We start from the raw sequence: 7685 nt of genomic DNA on the forward strand, positions 1-7685 counted from the left end.
TCACTGCAATGCTTGAGTCTAGGTAGTATTAAGTTCTCCATTAATAGGCAAGGAAACTGAGGCTCACTGAGTTAACCAAATTTCCAAAGGTTACTTGAATAGTAGGTACCAGTGGTAAGCCTCAACTTGGGTCTGGTTCTTAAAAATTCCTTGTCTACTGGAGAGCCAAAGTGGCAAGTCATAGGAACCCTGAGGGCTGTAGGGCAAGATCAGGAGCAAGAAGAGTCTCATGGTCTGAACATCCACTTAGTTTTACCTAGGGAACCCAGCAAGTGTTTTTGCAAACACACAAAAGTAATAGGTGCATATAGGAGAATACTGAGAAAATTCAAGCAAAAGAAGGAAGCAAAAAAAGAAGAAAGGAAGGAAGGAAAACTCATTATACCTTAACCTAAAAATAGCCATTAACACCTTGGTATATATATCCTCTCAGACTTCATTTGAGCACACACAGCCAACATACCTATGCTATACAAGGAGTCCCTGCGTGGTGCCACCAGTTAATGAGCTTGGCTGCTAACTAAAAGGTTGGAGGTTCAAGTCCACCCACAGGTGCCTTGAAAGAAATGCTAGCAATCTACATCCAAAAACATCAGCCATTGAAAACCCTATGGAGTACAGTTCTACTCTCAACACATGGAGTTGCCGTGTGTTGGAATTGACTCAAAGGCAACTGGTGATGAAATCCTATGGGAACCTACAGGTAAAGGCTTATACTTACTGCTTAATGAACAGCCTTCCTTGAAGTTGAACATGCTTCTATACTACCTCATTTTAATGTTTGCCTAATATTCTTTTTTTGTTTGTTTATTGTTGTAGTTTAAGTGAAAGTTTACATTTCAAGTTAGTTTCTCATACAAAAATTTATACATATGTTGTTATGTGACCCTAATTACTCTCCCCATACTGTGACAGCACACTGCTTTCCACCCCTGATTTCCCATGTCCATTCAACCAGCTCCTAACCCTCTCTGCCTTCTCATCTCACCTCCGGACAGAAGCTGCCCATTTAGTCTCATGTATCAACTTGAGCGAAGAAGCACACTCTTCACGAGTATCATTTTATGTCCCACAGTCCAGTCCAGTCTTTGTCTAAAGACATGGCCTCAGGAATTGTTTTAATGTTTGCCTAGTATTCTATTGAAGGGATAATCCATAAGCATCGTAAGCATTGTTTCTCTGGGACTTTCAGTGGCTGCTGTAGACAAGCCCTGTAAAGATTCCAGAAGCCTAATAATGCTGCAGGAAATGATTCACAATCCATGTGTAATTGCCGGCCTCTCTCCTTTCCTTCACTCGCTCTAGTGAACCATGGAACAATTCCCTGGAGGCCTGGGGTATAGAGCAGGAAGGTAGATTCCCAGAAAAGCCATACCTGAGCAGCCTGTACTTTTCTATATAGTGGTGAAGCAAGCCAACAGGAACCTTTCTTTTTAGTTCCTAAAACATTTCATTTAAAAACAACATAAAAAGGGGCAACAAAGTTGGCTGCTCCCTCCCAGCGGCTCAATGGACCACCTGAATGGGAACCAATTAGCAAGGGGCAATAGGGGAAGTTTTTAGGTTTGCTTAGACTATGTTTGCGCTCAGTGTGTTATTCCTTTAAGTTTTTGATTAAAGCATAATGACAGTGAGGCCAAAGTCCAAGGTTAGGTGCCTTTGTGGATAATTTGGCTTCATTCTGGAAGCTTACCACAGAAGGCAAAATGCCTGTGAGCCGTTTTGGATACGGAAGATCAGTAAAAGTGTGGCCTGATCAGTGCCAGCCTGTTACCAACATTGGAAAAATAACTTCCTCAATTGTATCTCAAAATGAATGTGGAGCCCTCCTAAGTATTTTTGACATTTGGCTCTCTTTAAGGCATTTTAGTCCAAAACAGACTTTAACTGCTGGATCTCTGTTTGCTAGGATTAATCACTGAGAGAATTCCTCACAGAAATGCCAGAGTCCAGGGTCTTCTGGGCAATATGTGAAAAAAAAAAAAAATTAAAATTAAAAGAACCTTGCTTTATTCTGTTTGGAAAGGTGTTGATTTTTAGCCATGGCAGTCTTCATAGAGCAAAACAAGGTTTTTTCAGCAGAGGTTAGACAATCATTTGGGAGGGCAGTTTCTTCCCTTGCGGTGGGGGTGGGCCTCTCTGGGCCTGGCGAGCCTTCTCTGTGGTTCTCCGTGGCACCACCGCAGCTCTGGCTCCTGTTCCTTCCACTTCCTAAGCCCATCACTCTTCCATCGCAGAGTCCTTTCCTAGCAGCTTCGCCTCGGGCTCCCCCTCTAGACCACACTTATGGCAGTCCTTCCTAATCAGTTTGAGCTAGCACTGAAAATTGAGAACTATTTCCTATCCTAGAGCTCAAGTTTGTACTTTGATTTTCCAAACAATGCTCAAACAGTATGAGGCTCTTCCAAAGACCTAGGAGTCCTTGTTCCAACTTCTGTTACCACTTTTGATGCATGAGTGACCCTGGTCAGTTCACTCCAGTTCTCCCTCATATTGCAGTTCGATCTTCCCCAAGCAAAGTAGATGCTTCTTTACAAAGCAAAGGTCCTGAATCTCATTTGTAAATTGAATACAATCAAGCTTTGTAATATATCTACCTTCAGGTTAGGAGAAAATCTGGGCTATCAAGTATCCCGCAGAGTAATTGAGATTAGAGTCTCTGGGGGCTGCTAGATCTTTCTCTCTCTCTCTCTGTCTCTCACTCTGTCTCTGTCTGTCTCTCTCTCTCTCGTTGTCACGAGCAGCACCATTCAGAGCTATTTTCAGCTGCACTGGATTGCTCCAAAGGACCACTGACTCTGGGAGGTAACACCATTAACCTGGAGAAGCAATGCTCAAAAGGCAAAAATGAAATAGGATTAAGAGAATTTTCTTAATCTGTTTTCTCTTTTTAATTCCTTCAACATTGTTACTAACAAAGAAGAAGAAAAATGATGACCTTTGAGCCTCTGTTTTTAAGAAGTCTGTTCTTTGTTTTAAGGAATGAGAAAGATGTACCTACTGTTTCTGCATTTGCATTATGGTTAATTTTTAAAGGTATCTTCTTGGTCTAATAAGAACTATGTGGGAAATGCAGTTTTTCTAATGCCATTTCAAAGCTTGATGAGATCATATCACAAAGATGTCTATCCTGGTCTTTTAGGGAGTAGACAGTTGTGTGTTTGAGGGGATGCATTGCTGCAGGAGAATGAAAACCTTCCAAATGACCATCCTTCCTACAGTCTATGTGGTGAATAAGGAGCCCTGCTGGTGCAATGATTAAGTGCTTGGCTGCTAACAGAAAGGTTGGTGGTTCAAACTCACCCAGAAGCTCTGTGGGAGAAAGACCTGGCAATCTGATACCATAAGCATTAAACCCATCGCCATTGATTTGATTCCGACTGACAGCAACCCTTTATGACAGAATAGAACTGCCTCATAGGGTTTCCAAGGCTGTAATCTTTACGGGAACAGACTGACACATCTTTCTTCTGAGGAGCGGCTGGTAGGTATGAAATGCCGACCTTTTGGTTAGCAGCCGAGCGCTTAACTACTGTGCCACCAGGGCTCCTTCCATAAAAATTGCATCCTAGAAAGCTTTTGGGGACAGTTTTACTCTGTCACGTAGGGTCACTATGAGTCAAAATCAACTGAACTGTTCCTAACAACAAAAACATGTGGTGAGTAGGTCCTGGCTTGAAATAGACATTTGAACATTATTCTAAATGTGATTTTAGTTATAGTCATTCACACTGCCATCTGCTCATTTGGTTCTTTCATGGAATTCCTTAAAAATGTCCTCTGACACCAGTGTCTGACAGTTATTCCACCACAGGAGACAGATTGTGCTCATCTTCTATTGCTCCACAAATTTAGTGGCTTAAAAAAGCACACATTTATTATCTCAGTTTCTGTGGGTCAAGAGGCTAGATGTGGTATAGTTGGGTTCTCAGCTCAGGGTCTTACAGACTACAGTCGGGAAGTTGGCCAGGGCTGCAGCCTCATCTGAATCTCAACTGTGGAAGGATCTGCTTCCAAGCTACTAGATGGCAGAATTTAGTTTCTTACATCTATAAGACTGAGGCCCTCGTTTTCTTGCTGAATCAAGGCTGGAGACCACTGTCAACTCTTTGAGGCCACTGTAGTTCCTTGCCATGTAAGTTCCCCAACATGACCACTTGCTTCCTCAAAACCAGCAAAGAGAGAGAAACCTCAGCAAGATGGGTGCTGAAATGTTATATTACACAATCATGCAATCATGTACACGTAATCACCCCACGTTCCATTCAAACACATCTGATTTGTAATGCACAGAGTATCCTCAGTACTGCTTTTGTTATTGTTAGCTGCTGTCAGTTGGCCCCCGACTTACGGCTGCCCCATGTACAATGGAACAAAACACTGCCCCATCCTGAGCCATCACCATCGGTAGCAGATTGTTTTCATTGGCTGATTTTCAAAAGTGGATTGCTAGGCCTTTCTTCCTAGTCTGTCTTAGACTGGAAGTTCTGCTAAAATCTGTTCAGCATCATAGCAACACACAAGCCTCCACTGACAGATGGATGGTGGCTGCGCACGAGGTGCATTGGCTGGAAGTTGAACCTGGGTCTCCTGTACAGAAGGTGAGAATTCTAGCACTAAACCATCACTGCCCCTCTACTGCCCTTGGATATGCTTAAAGGTAATTTTTGTCTGAGGTTCCTGAATGAAGTTCTTGAACGGGAGTCAAAAACCTTGAATTCTTTTCTAGCTCCTTTAAAATCATGAGAAAGTCCCTCTGCACAACAAATTTTCAAAGGGCTGTGATAATCCTGGGAGGAAGACATTGCAAAATATTGTTTCCACTTTGATGTGCTAGCTTTTATATTCAAAATCAAATGTCTCTGTATTCACATTCTTTGAAATCACTGAGGAACTGGGCTGCCATAAATTTCTCCGTTAATGGGTCACGCTTGTATGCAAAGAATACCAAGCTATTTTTATAAAACTGTTATGTCTCTAGGTATTTTAAAATAGCATTGATGGGGAATTCTGTCAAATGTGCACTGCTGTTCTCCCCACAGCTATATCTTTTCAAGTTGGTTCCAACTCGATTAATCCAAGATTAGCCAGCTGTCCTAAACAAGTTCTCTTTTGCTCCAAAGTTTGTGTGGCCTTAATAAAGCACTCCTGTGGAGGCCTGGTGTGGTTATGAGTTTGGCTGCTAACCAAAAGGTCTGCAGTTCGAATCCACCAGGCGCTCCTTGGAAACACTATGGGGCAGTTCTACTCTGTCCTACAGAGTTGCTGCGAGTCAGCATCAACTCGATGACAATGAGTTTGGTTTTTTTTTGCGGGAGTGGGGGAGTGGAGAGGCCTGCTAGGAGAGACTGCCACAGTTAAGTACTGGCTGAATTCCCACCCTCTTATTCCCTAAAATAGAAAACCCATGATTTCCTTGGGCACAAAGGAAATCCTCCCATTAGTGGGAGTGGTTGGCAGCTCCTGAGATGAAGTCACTGGCTATTCTATGCCAGGTGCAAGATTCCCCTTTGACCTGGCAATACCATTTCTCAACTCCCAGCATTTCCAAAGATGATAATAAGTCCCACATTGAAGAATGGGATAATCTAGTTATTTTCAACCATTTAAAATCCTGAACTAATAGAATAATGAAGATATTATCTCAGGTCATATTCCATGAGGCTCTTAACTGCCTTGATAAAAAGCCCAGTCATTTAAATAAATATTCCAGCCTTAGCAAAGCTCATGAAAGGTATATTTTTGAGTATGCAAAAATTTATTGTTTGAGAATGTCAACCACACTTCTCTTTTACTCCTTCCTCTACAATCTTAGTGTATTTTGGTCATCATGCATGATGTTTCAGTAATGAAAGAATTGTCTACAGCATAATAGATACTTGGAACCCTGAATTATTCCTTAGTATGTTACAGGTTTCTAATGTTTCCTTCTAGTCTTACACCTCTTTTTTCTTTTGCCACTTTCTTCTTCCTCCTCAGTTTCAATCACCCACAGAGTTTTCTTTCTTGTTCATATAAGTCTTGCATGTGCACAGGGGTGGGTGTTCAGAGTGGGGTGGGGTGGCGATTGCTATTTCTGCTTTCCCAGGGTTCCTTGCAGCCCACAAGCAGGAACCTCTGTCTTCTTGGAGGTATCAAGGAAGTTGCTGCATTCACTCTCTCCCAGCTTCCCTCCATCCTTGGAAGGAGTGATGGGTGAGATGACAATGTGTCAGACCAGACTCCTGGTCAGGCTTCCCTGTTAGGTGGGGCTAATAGGACCTTCCTTACGTCTCTCTCAGCCTCCCTTCAGTCTCCATATGGTTTTTCTCCAATTCATGAAGCCCCCAGGGCAGACCTTGTCCCTAGAAGGGGGAGGATGGTGAAGTCTTCTAATTGTCCAACTGCTCTGACTGAGAACATTTCTTGGGTAAATGAGTAGGAAGCCCTTTTGGTTTCAGGTCCAAGCTGATGCTAGTGATACAACTAGAGTTTCGGTCCCTATCTTTTCCAGTTTGCTCCTCATTTAGAGGAGGGAGGGGTGCTATTATTTAACACCCTCAAATACTAATCAACTGCTATAAGCCTGGCTCTGCTACTCTCTTTCCCTCACAGGGAGTGTGAATTTTGTGGGCAGCAGAGCTTGTGAGCAACTTCATGGGGCTTGGTCAGGAAGGCAGACAAAAAGCCGGATGTCCTGTGAAATGAGGGCACTTGAAATGTGGGCCACCATGCCAAGTTTAGTTCTTCCTGCTGCCAGCCATAGTACAGGAGCTAGGTCAAAGCTTCAGTGAGACTCGGCGCAGGAAGCCAGGCTTTAGAAACCTGCTAAAAACATGCCTGAGGAGCGCCCAGGGTTCAGAGCAAGAGAATATCAAAAGGTGGACATCCTTGGTGAGTCATGCTGACAGAAAAGAACAGCCAGTCATGGGCCCTGAAGGAAGCAGCGCTGACACACAGCTTCTAGGAGGTGCTTTCCAGCATATGGGAGGCAGGAGCAAAAATCTTCTCACAAATTGCCAAACTCCAAATTAAGAAATGTGAGCCAAATTTGTCCAACTCAGACATCAGTGAGGTGATTCTATTTCTGAACAGGATCTCAATGATTCCACTGAAGAGAAGGGGGGCGGGGACGTTCTGTATGACTAGAAAGCGGTGTGCCCAATGGCATGACGCATGGAACTGTGTATTCACACAGAATCTAAAATGTCTTGCTGCACCCGAAGTATATGTCAAAATGAACTCCCCTCCGACCTCCTATTAGCATTGGCGGTGGCTTTGGCGCAGCAAAGATAAGTTTCCTGGGCAGGTAGGGGAAAAAAATGGTATTTATTCTTCCCTCTTTAGGGTGGGGAGCAAGTTTATTGAATGGATGTGCCCTGGGACCATAAGAAATGGAGTTTCTGTCTTGGGGTGCTTCAATGGGGCCTCCACTAGTACCCAGAGCAATGGTGGAATCCTGGGCCCTGTCACCAGGACAGTGTTACCAGAGCAGCAGCTGCAGCTCCACAGAACTCACATTTTCAACTCTCTCTGTGGCCCACTCCCTTCTGTAGGTGTGTGCTGCCTCGGGGAGGGTCGGCAGGTGAGGGGAGAAGTCGCTGTGGGAGTCCTGCTCCCTTTGGCATGCACTATGTGCTTGTTCCCCTCAGCCTGGTGGCGCCTCACCCAAGTCCTGCTGCCCAGGCCCTCCTGGATCATGGGTC

The sequence above is a fragment of the Trichechus manatus genome, unplaced genomic scaffold (assembly GCF_000243295.1).
Source record: "Trichechus manatus latirostris isolate Lorelei unplaced genomic scaffold, TriManLat1.0 scaffold00071, whole genome shotgun sequence".
NCBI lineage: Eukaryota > Metazoa > Chordata > Mammalia > Sirenia > Trichechidae > Trichechus > Trichechus manatus.